Source organism: Triticum dicoccoides, chromosome 4B (genome assembly GCF_002162155.2).
Source record: "Triticum dicoccoides isolate Atlit2015 ecotype Zavitan chromosome 4B, WEW_v2.0, whole genome shotgun sequence".
Lineage (NCBI taxonomy): Eukaryota > Viridiplantae > Streptophyta > Magnoliopsida > Poales > Poaceae > Triticum > Triticum dicoccoides.
In genome coordinates, this window is record NC_041387.1 from 320855641 (window position 1) to 320871852 (window position 16212).

A 16212-nucleotide genomic window follows, 5' to 3' on the forward strand; every position below is an offset into this window, starting at 1 on the left:
CTCTCTCATGGTGGCCCTCTCTCTCCTTCCCAGGAACGAGCAGGAGCTCGCCCAAGCTCCATGCCGCCGTCGTCGTCCTGCTTCATCTGGTGACCTCCGAGCAGCGCCACCCGTCGGATCTGTTTGAGCTCGCCTCGCCCTGCACCTCAGGTCCCGCGTCGCTCCTTCCTTCCCCTTCCCTGATTTCTAGTCCCTCCTCTCACATCTCTCTCTCTCTCTCTGAATCAGGAACCCCGTCGCGTCCTCGTCGTGCGCATCGTCGCCCGTTCGTCCCTGCCGGCAGCCGCGCTGCTTCCCTTCCTCGTCTTCCCTCCAACCAGAGTCCCGCCGTCATCAGAGTGCGACGCCAAGCCGTCGCCCCGCCAAGTCCCCTGCTCGCCTCCTCTGCTTCACCCTGCACGAGCAGGACGGCCCCGCCTTGTTTCGCGTCCGTCTTCGACCTCCCTCTGCGTGCCCGCAAGCTCCATCCGCCACCAACACCATCGCAGGCCCAGCTCGCCGGAGCCCCGTTGTTGCACCCCAAGGGTTATGCCTCGCCCGCTCGTCTCTGTACGCTAGGTGGACGAGCGCCTCGCTCGCATTGACCGACCCTGCCTCGCTGACCCGCTCGCCTCCAGATCCAGCCCAGCAGCTCCTTCCCTTCGCCAGATCCAGCCCGGCCTCCTCCAGCCTCTCCACCAGCTGGGCTGAAGCCCATGGTGAGCGCCCCAGCAGCCTGCAGTTTCGGCCCGAGTCACATTTTTTTTCGCGGAACATTTTTCTAATTAACCAGTGCACTGCATATTTACAGATTGGACCCTAAACTTCATGCATATAATAACTCATGAACCATGCATCATATTAAAATGTATTATATATGTAAAATGCTTAGAATTTCATCTAGTTTCATAATATGCCATTTTCATCCCATGTTAAAATGCTTAAAATGCTGTTTGTTTAATTTTGCTTAGATAATATGCTAAAATGTTTTATTTCATAACTAAGTAACCATAACTCGGAATCAAATGTTCTTTATATGTAAATGGGGTGGAGTAATGCATAGATTAACTTGGTGCACTTTGTTTTACTGTTTAAAAACTCTAAAATTTTGTATAGGGCAGAACAGTAGCAAATTCATAAATTGCATATGAGGATTTTCCGGAATTGTTGTTTGTTGTTTCGGCCACATTTAAACTTGCCTAGATAGTTAGTTTACTTATGTTTCACCTCTTGCCATGTTTAACAACATTTAATATTGTTGTGTACCTAAACAATATTAAACTAAATATGTCAATGTGGTGTTTTGTCAATATGCAACTCGTTGCATATTGATCTCCACTTAACTTGTAGTACTGCTTGTTGCACTTTACCATGCCATGCCTCATTAAACCGGACATGCATCATACTTGATTGTGCATCATGCCATGTTTATGCTTGTGCATTTACCATGTTGTTTGTTTCTTTCCGGTGTTGCTTCTTACTTCCGGTAATGTTGCGATTGTGAGGATTCGTTCGACTACTCCCGTTCGTCTTCTTCATGGACTCATTCTTCTTCCTAGCAGGATTTCAGGCAAGATGACCATCACCTTGGATCTCACTACTATCATTGCTATGCTAGTTGCTTTGTTCTATCGCTATGCTGCGTTACCTATCATTTGCTCTTCAAGCCTCCCAAATTGCCATGTCAGCCTCTAACCTTTTCACCCTTCCTAGCAACCATTGTTTGGCTATGTTACTGCTTTGCTCAGCCCCTCTTATAGCATTGTTAGTTGCAGGTGAAGTTGAAGATTGTTCCATGGTGGACAGGATTTTGGTTGGGATATCACAATAACTCTTATATTATTAATGCATCTATATATTTGGTAAAGGGTGGAAGACTCGGCCTTATGCCTGGTGTTTTATTCCACTCTTGCCGCCCTAGTTTCCGTCATGCCGGTGTTATGTTCCCGGATTTTGCGTTCCTTATGCGGTTGGCTGATTTATGGGACCCCATTGACAGTTCGCTTTGAATAAAACTCCTCCAGCAAGGCCCAACATTGGTTTTACCATTTGCCTCACCTAGCCCTTTTCCCCTTGGGTTTCCGGAGCCCAAGGGTCATCTTTATTTTAACCCTCCCCCCGGGCCAGTGCTCCTTCGAGTGTTCGTCCGAAATGAGCAGCCTGCGGGGCCACCTCGGGGCAACTTGAGGGCTGGTTTTACTCGTAGCTTGACTTATCCGGTGTGCCCTGAGAACGAGGTACGTGCGACTCCTATCGGGATTTGTCGGCACATCGGGCGGCTTTGCTGGTCTTGTTTTACCATTGTCGAAATGTCTTGTAAACCGGGATTTCGAGTCTGATCGGGTCTTCCTGGGAGAAGGTATATCCTTCGTTGATCGCGAGAGCTTATCATGGGCTAAGTTGGGACACCCCTGCAGGGTATAAACTTTCGAGAGCCGTGCCCGCGGTTATATGGCAGATGGGAATTTGTTAATATCCGGTTGTAGATAACTTGACACCATATTCAAACTAAAACTCGTCAACCGTGTGTGTAGCCGTGATGGTCTCTTTTCGGTGGAGTCCGGGAAGTGAACATGGTTTTGGGTTATATTTGACGTAAGTAGGAGTTCAGGATCACCTCTTGATCACTACTAGCTTCACGACCGTTCCGTTTGTTCTCTTCTCGCTCTTATTTGCGTATGTTAGCCACCATACTTGCTTAGTCGCTGCTGCAACCTCACCACTTTACTCCTTTCTTTCCCTTTAAGCTTTGCTAGTCTTGATACCCATGGTAATGGGATTGCTGAGTCCTCGTGTCTCACAGATTACTACAACAACAGTTGTAGGTACAGGTTATGCGATGATCATGACGCGAGAGCGATGTTTGCTTGTTTTGGAGTTCTTCTTCTGCTGCTTCTTCGATCAAGGGATAGGTTCCAGGTCGGCAGCCTGGGCTAGAAGGGTGGTTGTCATTTGAGTTTCTGTTTGTGTTTCATCCGTAGTCGGATGGTGCTCTTATGTAAGATGATGTTGTATTCGTGTGGCATTGTATGCCTTTTGTATGTATCCCCATCTATTATGTAATTTTGATGTAATGATATCCACCTTGCAAAAGCATTTCAATATGCGGTTCTATCCTTGGTGGGACCTTCGAGTCTCTTTAGGATAGTATCGCATATTGGGCGTGACAAGTTGGTACCAGAGCCTCGACCGACCATAGGAGCCCCCTTGATTGTTTGCCGTTGTTGAGTCTAAAAAAAACTATTTTGAGTCTTAGGATTATATATATCGGAGAGTAGGATTCTTTTTACTCCTCAGCCCCCTTCGTCGCTCTGGTGAGGTCTCCTGACGTAGATGTTTTGACTTTCCTCTCCTCAAATTTCACTAAATGTTTTTTTAGGATCACGCGGGTATCTTGGAATCGTTCCGATGGTTTTGTGACGAGAACATTGTTCTTGGTGCCTCCTGTCTTTTATGTGGCAGTGACCCGGGGAGTTGAGCTCTAAGGTGTTGTCGTCACAATTTTATCGTTGCAGTTCTGGAATACCTGAGTTTTGCCGACATCGAAAATCTCTTTTATGCAGTTGGTGGTGAGATAACGTCGACGCCACCCAGTACTGGGGCGGGAGTTCGGGAGTATTGCCATAACTCGTATAACGGATGCTTTTCGAAGGTTGAGGTACATGATTTCCGAAGGTTTCTTGGTTATGTGTTGACGGATGGATACAGCTTGGATGTAGGTATTGTTAGTTTGGGTGAGATATTTATTGCTTCCCCTGTATCCCCAACACCAGATTGCATAACCAGAAAGTTTCGGGAGTTTATTGGTGGGAATTCAAGTAGCTCCTAGAATATCTTTCCGACAGATGCATGATATGGGATTGGGTAAGTCTCTATCATATGTATTTGTTCTGGCTTATTCTGCAAGCCAATCCTTGTTTTGTTTTGTTGTGGTATTCGAGTTGCTTCAAAGTCAAGTGTTGATTCCATACCTTTCAAGTGGTGTTCTCATATTTCTATGAGAGTGCTAATCCTTCTTGTTTATCGAGATTGTCATGTCAATTCTTTTCCAAACCGGCGTGCTTCTCTTCAAGTGGATCCGATCATTTTCAATATCCGCAAGATCAACTCTAAGTTTTCTCACCGGTGTTCGTTTCATCCATCCCAAGTTGTCTTTGTTTTTCCCGCCCTCCCACCCTTTTTCTTCAAGGACTCAGATTTCTTAATCATGTATCCTTTTATTGATGGGAAGTCTCTCCATTCTTTCCGTCAATGCTCTTATCCGGTGATTCTCAGGAAGATACTAAAGGAAGCTTCAAGTTCATCATTCTTCGTTCCCTTTTTCTTCTCTGGTGGTTTCAATTCAAGCCTTGTCGATCATATCCTTTCCTCGTTTCAAATGTTTTTCTCATGCCGGTGTATCTCTTAATCGTTCACCTCTCGCTTTCCATTTGTTCCGGTGTGCTGAAGATATCTCGGAAGATTCGTGTTATCATTCCTAATCTGTTCAAGATCTCTTGAGGTTGTTATCTCTTTTGAGCCATTTAATTCTACCGGTGCAATCCCTCTTCTAAATCGTTCAACGGTGTATCTTCTGAGTGGGCCCTAACCCACAGGTCTTTCCCAGGATCTTACCTGACTCTTCTAATTCTACCAGAGTTATTCGCAATCCTTTTTCAAGTGTGACGTAAGAATGGATCCCATCGGTCACATGCCTTCTCCAAGATCGTTTTCAAATTCTTTTCATGGTTGGCTCAACCTCTTCGCTTTTCATTCTACCGGAGTATCTCAGTAATTTTGGTGGTGTTTCTCATCGTCATTGGAAGACCGAAGAACAGTTCCTCTTAAATCCTGTCCGTTCTCTCAAAGTTTCGTGGTTCTAGCTTCATGTTATCCTCTCGGATTACTCCATTTGTCAGATATTCTTTTCTTACTCATCCGGAGTATGTCAGGATTTGTTTTTTTTCATTACTTTTCACCGGAGGCCATCATTCCAGCTATCGTTATCCAATTATCCCAGTGCTTCGTTCAAGTGTTCTTTAATCAGCTCGTTATCTCTTCGTTCTTTTGCATCTAAATCCCCTCAAGCATATTTGTTCTTCTAATTCTTCCTGGTGATTCATTATCCTTCATCAGCCATTTTCGAATTCTTACGGTGGTTCGTTCAAGATTCTTTTCCTTGATTATCATATGAAATATTCGTTGTCTCCAAATCCTATCGGTGGTTCATGAAGACTTACTCAAGTTTTGCGCCATATTCTCCTTAATCCTTTTCAAGAAGAATAAGTAGTATGCAAAAATCCATTGTTTGTCATCAATTTAATTTGATAAAGGATAAGCATAGAATAAATCTTATTCTTATTTCCTCGAGGTGATTCAATTCTTTTCTTCTAGAGATTGTTCATGATGAAGTAATTCTCCGTTCTAGTGTTTCATCTTTTCCTTTTCCGGAGTTCCAAGTTTTCTCAATTATATCGTCGCGATGCTCCATCTAATTCATTGCAAGGCTTCACCTTGTGTTTTCAACTTCCCTTTCTTTCTATCATCCTTTTATTACCGGAGTTCTTCATGGAGGCTCTACATGATGGTTCATCAAGGATTTAATTCCTTCTCGAAGTGTTCATCGAGATTCTTTTCAGAGGAGTTCAACCATTCTTCATCTTGCATTCCGAAGTGCAATTCTCTCTATCTTATCTTTTGAGGTGGTGTTATATCATTCTTGACAATTTCTATTCATGTTTTGTGATTCACATGTGGTGAAGAATGAGGTATTTTAAACCCATCACTTTCTTCCTTGGAGTTATCTTGGGTTATATTTCACCTAAAGCTTTCCCTAAGGAATGTTGCTATTGTGGTGCTTATCAATGATCCAAGTTTTCTCCTATCCTCTCGGCAAAAGCAGCTTTCATCCCTTCGTTGATCTCAAACAAGCAATTGTTTTTCTTTAGTGGCAGGTTGTCACCTCATCATTTTGAGATGTTTGCCATAAGCCCACAACAAGTTTGTGCTTTTAGTTGTTGATTTTGCAACAACTCCGTTCAATTCTTCTTTGCAAGGATGCTTTCCAAGCTCATTTGTGGCAGAAGTTGGCATTTTCTTCTCCATTATTCTATTTCAATGATCTATCTTCTATTCTTTCTTCTAGAGGCATGGTGATGTTGCTCTCTTCACTCATCATCTCGAATTGTGAGGACCGTGTTCTTTTCATGCTTATCCATTTAACCGGAGTGTTGTGTCATCTCTTCAAGTGCTTTTCATCTTATCAAGGTTTCCTTCTTCTTTCAGTCGGAGTGCTGCCCAAATTATATAAATCTTATTCCTTCTCTATCTAGTTTTAACCGGAGTGGTTTCAATATCTATCTTATCACCAAACCTCTTGGTTCTCGTCGTATCCCTTGTTCCTCTTTTCTAATGGAGTGTTTTCAACTTTGCTCATCTTCGTTGTTTTCTTTCTTTCATTTTGCTCAACATCTCAAGGTTCATGGTTTCACTCGTTTGTCGAAGAAGCAACTTAGTTTACCTCTTATCTTCCTCTTCCTTTTCCCTCTGGTGCCATCCTAGATCTCGGGACGAGATCCTCTCGTAGTGATGGAGTGTTGTAACGCCCCGGATACAACTTCCATATTTGTAACTCCGACTCTTGCTTTTTTTCGGAGATGCGATATGATATTTCCTTCGTGTTTGGGTTTTGTCTTTTGTTTTGCATTTTGTTCATGTCAGGCATCTCATCTCATAGCATCATGCACTTTGCATCTGCATGTTTTCATAAAACTCTTAGCCCGTTCGTAGTTGCCGAGTTCCCCTTGCCTCCTTTGACCGTTCCAAGACCAATTGGGTTTTCACTTCCCTCTTGACCGTGACCACCTAACCTCTCTTGCCAACCATCGACCCCCTCTTGCGCGTGTCCGAAACCTACCCCGAACCTGACCCGCTCAGTCATCTCCGTTGGATTCGTATCATCCCCCAACATCCCTAAAACATCTCCGTTTTCTTATTTGGATTTCCCAACCTAGTATTTCGGACCGTCCGATTAATATCGGAGGGACCAAATATCCCCTAACCTAATCCACCCACGTATATAAGCGGGACAACCCTAAAATCAAGGAGACATGTCCCATCCTTCCTCCTCACCGCCGCCAGACTCAAACCCCACCTCGGGATCCTCCTAGATCCCCTTCTCCTCGGCTCCCCTCCTCTCCCGCTCCAACCGCAGCCAGCCCCTGTTCCGAGCACCTCCTCCTCACCTCGTCCCCCTCGCGCGCCGGCCGACCACCGGAGATCCCTCCGCCGACGAGCACTGCCAGCAAATGAGTGCCCCGAGAGCCCTGCTCCTTTTCCCTCCTGCTTCTGGTTCTCTCTCTCTCACGCTGCTTTCTCTCTCTGATTTCTTCGCAGCGCCTCCATGGACAGCCTCCTCGGTTGGCTTCATGCGCCGCCCCGTTTGACCTCCAGCTTCAGGCCCTCGTCGCCCTCGCCTTGCTCCGCCATCGCCGTCGTCCCGCAGGCAACCAGCAGCAACAGGTCATGCCACTGGCCTCGTCCCGCTCCTCTCCTCCTCCTGTATTCCCCCCTCTCTCTCATGGTGGCCCTCTCTCTCTCCTTCCCAGGAACGAGCAAGAGCTCGCCCAAGCTCCATGCCGCCGCCGTCGTCCTGCTTCATCCGGTGACCACCAAGCAGCACCACCCGCCGGATCTGTTCGAGCTCACCTCGCCATGTGCCTCAGGTCCCGCATTGCTCCTTCCTTCCCCTCCCCAGCTTTCTAGTCCCTCCTCTCACATCTCTCTCTCTCTTTGAATCAGGAACCCCGTCGCGTCCTTGTCGTGCGCGTCGTCACCCGTTCGTCCCTGCCGGCAGCCGCGCTGCTCCCCTTCCTCGTCTTCCCTCCAACCGGAGTCCCGCCGTCGTCAGAGTGCGACGCCAAGCCGTCGCCCCGCCAAGTCCCCTGCTCGCCTCCTCTGCTTCGCCCTGCACGAGCAGGACGGCCCCGCCTTGTTTCGTGTCCGTCTTCGACCTCCCTCTGCGTGCCCGCAAGCTCCATCCACCACCAACGCCATCGCAGCCCTAGCTCGCCGGAGCCCCGTTGTTGCGCCGCACGGGTTCTGCCTCGCCCGCTCGTCTCTGTACGCGAGGTGGACGAGCGCCTCGCTCGTGTTGACCGACCCTGCCTCGCTGACCCGCTCGCCTCCAGATCCAGCCCAACAGCTCCTTCCCTTCGCCAGATCCAGCCCGGCCTCCTCCAGCCTCTCCACCAGCTGGCCCGAAGCCCATGGTGAGCGCCCCAGCAGCCTGCAGTTTCAGCCCGAGTCACGTTTTTTTCGCGGAACGTTTTTCTAATTAACCAGTGCACTGCATATTTACAGATTGGACCCTAAACTTCATGCATATAATAACTCATGAACCGTGCATCATATTAAAATGTATTATATATGTAAAATGCTTAGAATTTCATCTAGTTTCATAATATGCCATTTTCATCCCATGTTAAAATGCTTAAAATGTTGTTTGCTTAATTTTGCTTAGATAATATGCTAAAATGTTTTATTTCATAACTAAATAACCGTAGCTCGGAATTAAATGTTCTTTATATGTAAATGGGGTGGAGAAATGCATAGATTAACTTGGTGCACTTTGTTTTACTGTTTAACAACTCTAAAATTTTGTATAGGGCAGAACAGTAGCAAATTCATAAATTGCATATGAGGATTTTCCGGAATTATTTTTTGTTGTTCTGGCCTCATTTAAACTTGCCTGGATAGTTAGTTTACTTATGTTTCACCTCTTGCCATGTATAACAATATTTAACATTGTTGTGTACCTAAACAAGATTAAACTAAATATGTCAATGTGGTGTTTTGTTAATATGCAACTCGGTGCATATTGATCTCCACTTAACTTGTAGTACTGCTTGTTGCACTTTACCATGCCATGCCTCATTAAACTGGACATGCATCATACTTGATTGTGCATCATGCCATGTTTATGCTTGTGCATTTACCATGTTGTTTGTTTCTTTCCGGTGTTGCTTCTTAGTTCCGGTAATGTTGCGATTGTGAGGATTCGTTCGACTACTCCCGTTCGTCTTCTTCATGGACTCGTTCTTCTTCCTAGCGGAATTTCAGGCAAGATGACTATCACCTTGGATCTCACTACTATCATTGCTATGCTAGTTGCTTCATTCTATCGCTATGCTGCATTACCTATCATTTGCTCTTCAAGCCTCCCAAATTGCCATGTCAGCCTCTAACCTTTTCACCCTTCCTAGCAAACCGTTGTTTGGCTATGTTACCGCTTTGCTCAGCCCCTCTTATAGCGTTGTTAGTTGCAGGTGAAGTTGAAGATTGTTCCATGGTGGACAGGTGTCACGCCCAATATGCAACCCTATCCAAAAGGAACTCAAAGGTCCCACCAAGGATAGACCCGCATATTGAAACGCTTTTGCAAGGTGGATATCATTACATCAACATTACATAATAGATGGGGATACATACATAAATGCCACTCGAATACAACATCACAATACATAAGATCAACATCCGACTATGGATGAAACACAAACAGAAACTCAAACGACATCCACCCTGCTAGCCCAGTCTGCCGACCTGGAACCTATCCCTGGTCGAAGAAGAAGCAGAAGAAGCACTCCAAACAAGTAACATCGCTCTCGCGTCATGATCATCGCATAAACCTGTACCTGCAACTGTTGTTGTAGTAATCTATGAGCCACAAGGACTCAGCAATCCCATTACCATGGGTATCAAGACTAGCAAAGCTTAAAGGAAATGGAAGGGGTAAGGTGGTGAGGTTGCAGCAGCGAGTAAGCATGATATGGTGGCTAAACATACGCCAATAAGAGCGAGAAGAGAGCAAAAGGAATGGTCGTGAAGCTAGCAATGATCAAGAAGTGATCCTGAACTCCTACTTACGTCAAACATAACCCAGAAACCGTGTTCACTTCCCAGACTCCGCCAAAAAGAGACCATCACGGCTACACACGCGGTTGATGCTTTTTAATTCGGATCAGGTGTCAAGTTATCTACAACCGGACATTAACAAATTCCCATCCGCCTATAACCGCAGGCACGGCTTTTGAAAGATTATACCCTGCAGGGGTGTCCCAACTTAGCCCATGATAAGCTCTTGCGATCAACGAAGGATATACCTTCTCCCAGGAAGACCCGATCAGAATCGGAATCCTGGTTTACAAGACATTTCGATAATGGTAAAACAAGACCAGCAAAGCCTCCCGCTGTGCCGACAAATCCCGATAGGAGCTGCACATATCTCGTTCTCAGGGCACACCGGATGAGCCAGACGTCGGATTGGCATAGACCCTGGTTGCCCAGGGGGCGCCAGACATCGCTCGGTTTGGACCAACACTTAGACAAGCATTGGCCCGGGGGGGCTAAAATAAAGATGACCCTTGGGTTGGCCGACCCAAGGGAAAGGTGGGTGGTGGTGAGGCAAATGGTAAAACCAAGGTTGGGCCTTGCTGGAGGAGTTTTATTCAAAGCGAACTGTCGAGGGGGTCCCATAAATCACCCAACCGCGTAAGGAACGCAAATCCGGGAACATAACACCGGTATGACGGAAACTAGGGCGGCAAGAGTGGAACAAAACACCAGGCATAAGGCCGAGCCTTCCACCCTTTACCAAATATATAGATGCATTAATAATATAAGAGATATTGTGATATCCCAACCAAAATCATGTCCACCATGAAGCAATTTTCAACTTCACCTGCAACTAGCAATGCTATAAGAGGGGCTGAGAAAAAGCGGTAACATAGCCAAACAACGGTTTGCATAGGAAAGGTGTCAAAGGTTAGAGGTTCATGGCAATGTGGGAGGCTTGATAAACAGGTGATAGGAAGCGCAGCAAAGCGATAGAACGAAGCAACTAGCATAGCAATGATAGTAGTGAGATCCAGGGTAGCGGTCATCTTGCCTGAAATCCCGCAAGGAAAAAGAACGAGTCCATGAAGAATATGAAGCCACGAAGACGAACCAAGCGTAGACGAACGAATCCTCACGATCATAACGAAACGGGAACTATCGAGAAGAAGCACACAACATAGTAAACACACCACACATGAACAAGGCACGATGCACACACAAGCATGCTGCATGACAAAGCTACATGAAGCTACTCATGGCAAGAGATGATGCAAACAAGAGCAACACATCAAGGCAAGTTTAAATGAGGCCGGGAACAACATATAACAATTCCGGTAAGTCCTCATATGCAAATTTCGAAATTGGTCCAGATCTGAATAAACCTTATGTTCAAGTTGTTAAACAGCAAGTTAAGATGCACCAAGATGATCTACACGAGATTCTAGTCAAGTTACATATAAGGTTCATTTAGTTCGGAGCTACGGCCTAGAAGATATGAGCAAAACAAGTTAAACATGGCATTGATGCAAAATGCACCCAAACATCAAGCAAACACACCAAAACAAGGATGCAACATGATAATATGAAGCTACATGCAATTCTAAGCAAGTTTCATATAGAGCACACTCAAAACGGAGCAACGGTTCAACACACACACATGAAACAAGTTTAAAGGACAAGCTGTTCAAAACAACAACTAGGCATATTGCAAGCATCAAAACAACATGCTACAGCACCACAATATGAAAACAAAAGGCATGGACATGATGTACTGGTAAAGCATAACAAAACATGAACACTGGGCTATCTCCAGAAATCACTAGAACATGCTCAAACACACATGGTAAGATTGCAAGTAATAACAATTCAGACTTTGTAGAAAATAACATCAGGTAGCAAGTTTAGAGCTATCAAACAACATGTTACAGGAACTTATAATAGCAAAACAAGACATGGCATGGTTCTACTCAAAGCATAGATCAAAAGTCCCTTAATGACCATAAGCCAAAAAAGATCAGAAAATATGATGGCTCCCATGTAAACATAGCAAGTTATAATACAGATTCAAACATGGCAGAAACAGAATTATGAAGGCATGTAGATGAGCTTGTACCACTCACCACAGAGCAAAACATGGCATGGCAAGGCAACCAACAGTAAGAAGGCATGTTTTTGAAGCTAAGCATGGCAAGAGCAAGTTCATAGGGTACATGGATCACTAGCAAAACACATGGCAACAACTGGACTTAATGTTAACAGGCTGACAGCAACATTATCAAGCAACTTTGAAGCAAGATATGAACAAGCTACAGCAAGCTATAAATGCAACCAGGGGCATGGATGGATAGAGAATGACATGTAGAACAAAACATATTTAGTGAACATCTCCAGATTATGCACAGAATGATTAGGTTTACATAGCATCACGAAATAACAGATTCAGCCTAGCAAAACAGTAACAGCAAGTACCCTACTTAACAAGGTCGATTCACTCACCACAAGTCATTGCATGACAAGATAAGCATACCATCATCAAGAAGACATGTTTATGAAACAATCCAAGGCAAGAACAAGTTCATAGCATGCAAGGATCAACTACAACAACCTTGGCAAAATTGAATAACATGTAAACAATCTGCCAGGAAACATTTTGAAGCAAAAGTAGAGCACGGAAATGACATGCTAGACTACTCCAGAATTGCAAAAAGAGGCATGAATGGGTAGACAATAACCATATGTTAAAAACACCCTTACTGAAGTATCTCAAAATATGCATGGATCTCTCTGTAGCAACAAGTTTACATGGCATCAAAATAACAGCAGAACAGGGACTAAAATCAGCAACATCACGATGCCTAGTTTGCATGCTTGTGCTAGTCACCACATTGATCACAAAAATAGATGGTAAGCACCTCTGTAAAGAATACATGGCATAGATCAAAACACCTGTAGACATCAACCTCATAGGATGCACACATCAAACATGGCAAAAATGACAAAAGAGCTCGTTCTGTTAACAGACAGCAGATAACATTATGAAGCACTCTTGCAACGATGATTCAGGCATCTAGATGACCTCAAATGAATATGATGCAATGGAACTAAATGAAGTACTCGTTGAGGCGAACAATTTGACATATTACATGTATGAAACGGAGCTACATATGCAGAGATACGACACGATGAACATGGCATGATAATGACAAAAATATTCGGGACAGTGGAATTTCGACCTCGGGGAAAAGTCAACCGCGGCGAGGATTTCGCCGGAATCTCGCCGGAGAGGAGGGAGATGGCTGGAGACGGGCGGATCCGGCCAGATCTCGCCGGATCAGGCTCGGGGCGAGGCAGGACGGCGACGGGGAGGCGCGGGGCGAGGCGGAGGAGCTCGGGCACCAGCGGCGGCAACGAGGCCGAGGCGAGGGCGCGGCAGCTCCCGCCGGGTGGCGCGGCCGGGACGCCGGCGCGGGGCGGCAGGGCGGCGGCGCGGGGCCGGCGAGGCGCGGCCAGGCCGCGGAGGGACGGGGCCGGCGAGGCGCGGCGGACTCCGGCCGGGGAGCACGGGGAGGCGCGGGCGGCCGGGATGGAGGCGGTGGCCGACGGCGATCGCGAGCGGGCTGGCGGCGGCGGCGGGCGGCCATGGGCGCGGCGCGGGCGCCTCGGGCCCGGCGCGGCCCGGGGCGGGCCTCGGATGGGCCCTGGCGGGCCTGGCGCAGGGTGGAGAGAGAGAGGATGAGGTGGCGCGCGCCGGTTGGAGGAGAGCGGCGGCGGGGTGATGTGGCGTCTTCTGATTGGTCAGGGTGAGGTGGCTGCGGGGCGGTGGACACGTCCGGCGGCGGGCGGACATGTCCGGCGGCTGAGAGGGAGAGGGCTAGGGTTTCATCTGCGATTTGGACGGGGAGGGACACATATTTATAGGTAGAGGGAGCTAGGAGAGTCCAAATGAGGAGCGGTTTTCGCCCACACGATCGTGATCGAACAACCGAGAGCATGGAGGGGAGTTTGTTGGGTTTTGGTCAACTTTGGAGGGGTGTTGGGCTGCAAGACGAAAGAGGCTTTGCGGGCTACGCGGTTAACCGTTGGAGTACCAAACGACCTCCAAATGGTACGAAACTTGACAGGCGGTCTAACGGTGCTATACCAAGGCCGCTTGGCAAGACTCGATCCATTCCGAGAATGTTTAACACCCACTCACAACAGGAGACAAAAGGGGAACGCCGGAGGGCATAGGAGTGCCGGATTGCGAAACGGACAACGGGGAAAATGCTCGGATGCATGAAACGAACACGAATGCAAAATGAAATGCACATGATGACATGATAAAATGCAACACGCAAGCAAATGACATGGCAACAACGGCGAATAACTGGCAAACACCTGGCGCATCGGATCCGGGGCGTTACAACACTCCTCCACTAACAAGAGATCTCGTCCCGAGAACTTAGGACCGATACGGAAGGAAAAAGGGATGAGGTGAAGCAAGAACTCCAGAGAAGAAGCAAAGAATCGAGAGCACTCGAGATGAAGAGAAGAACTATGAGAATGACGGGAATCGAAAACTCACGGAATCAGATAGACTATGAAACCACTCCGGTTAGAACAAGAAAGAAAAAGGAATAAGGATGACAGAATTTAGGCAGAACTCCAGCTGAACATAGAAAGAGTAGAACATGAACTAGAGAGGATGGAATGATACTTGATGAAGACATGACACAAAACCTCCGGAAGAATTGAAATAGTGGAATGACAAGAACTTATAAGGAAGGATTGAATGGAGTTGTTGAGAAAATCAGCAACGAAAGAATAAACTTGATGTGGACTTGTGGATAACATCTCAGAAATTATGAGGTGATAACCAGCCACAAACGGAAATGATTGGATAACTGAGAAGAACGAAGAAATGCAAAACTCCACTTCAGAAGAAAATGAAGAATTATTTGCGCTTCAAGACACGAGAAGAAAAGATACTTGAACTCCACCAACAAGATCTTGATGAACTCTTGAAGAATGAATTAAATCATAAAGAACCACCATGAAGAACTCCGGTGACAAAAGGATGATGAGATAAAATGAAGGAAGAAAGAATAAGATGAGCCTTGCGATGATTTAGATGGAGGTTCCGACGAAATGGCTGAGGAAATTGAACTCCGGAAACAAAAGATGAAACCACTTGGAACTAGAATTTATTCAACAAGAACAAACTCTGAAGGAAGGGATTAATCACTTGGATGAAATAAGAATAAGATTTATTGTATGCTTATCCTTCATCAAATTAAATTGATGACAAACAATGGATTTTGCATACTACTTGTTCTTCTTGAAAAGGATTGAGAAGTGACATAACAAAAACTTGAGAAGGTCTTACTGAACCACCGGTAGAATTGGAAAGAATGAATGATTAATATGATAACAAAGGAAATGGAGTCTGAAGGAACCACCGTAAGAATTCTTAAATGACTGACAAAAGAGGATGAATCACCGGGAAATATTAGAAGAACCGATATGATTGAGGGGATTTAGAGAGACGAGAACTTAGAGATTGCGAACTGATTAAAGAATACTTGAACGAAGCACCGGGATAATTGGATAACGATAGCTGAAATGAGAGGACGAAGAATTCTTCTGGAACGATGGCCTCCGGTGAAAAGAAACAGGAAAACAACTTCTGACAATCTCCGGATGGTTAAGAAAGAATATCTGACAAACTGGAATAATTCGAGATGGTAACAGGAAGCTAGAACCACGAATCTTCGAGAGAACGGGCAAGATTTAGAGGAAAACTCTTCTTCAGTCTTCAAATGACGACGAGAAACACCACCAAAATTACTGAGATACTCCGAGAGCATGAAAAACGAAGGGATTGAGCCAACAATGAAAAGAATTTGAAAGCAATCTTGGAGAAGGCATCTGACTGATGAAATCATACTTATGTCAAACTTCAAAAGGATTTGAGAATAGCTCCGGGAAAATTAGAAGAGTCTGGTAAGATCCTGGGAAAAGACCTGTGGGTTTGGGCCCACTGAAGAGAAAACACCGTTTTAAAGGATTATTGAACAGATAGATGCTGCACCGGAACAATTGAAATATTTGAATGAGGTGACAACCTCGAATTAATTGGAACACAGACGAATCTCCTGAGATGTCTTGAGCTCCGGAATGATAACCTGGCGAGAGGCGAACGAGCAGTGAAAACACTTGAGCCGAGGGAAAGAATATAATCACTACCGAAAATTGGAATTGAATCCACCGGAAAAGATAAAGAGATGAAGAATGACGAACAAGACGAGAATTCACCGGCTTAAATAATTAACGAAAGACTGAAGAGGCTCCACATGAATGAAATTGATGCTCGAAAGAGGC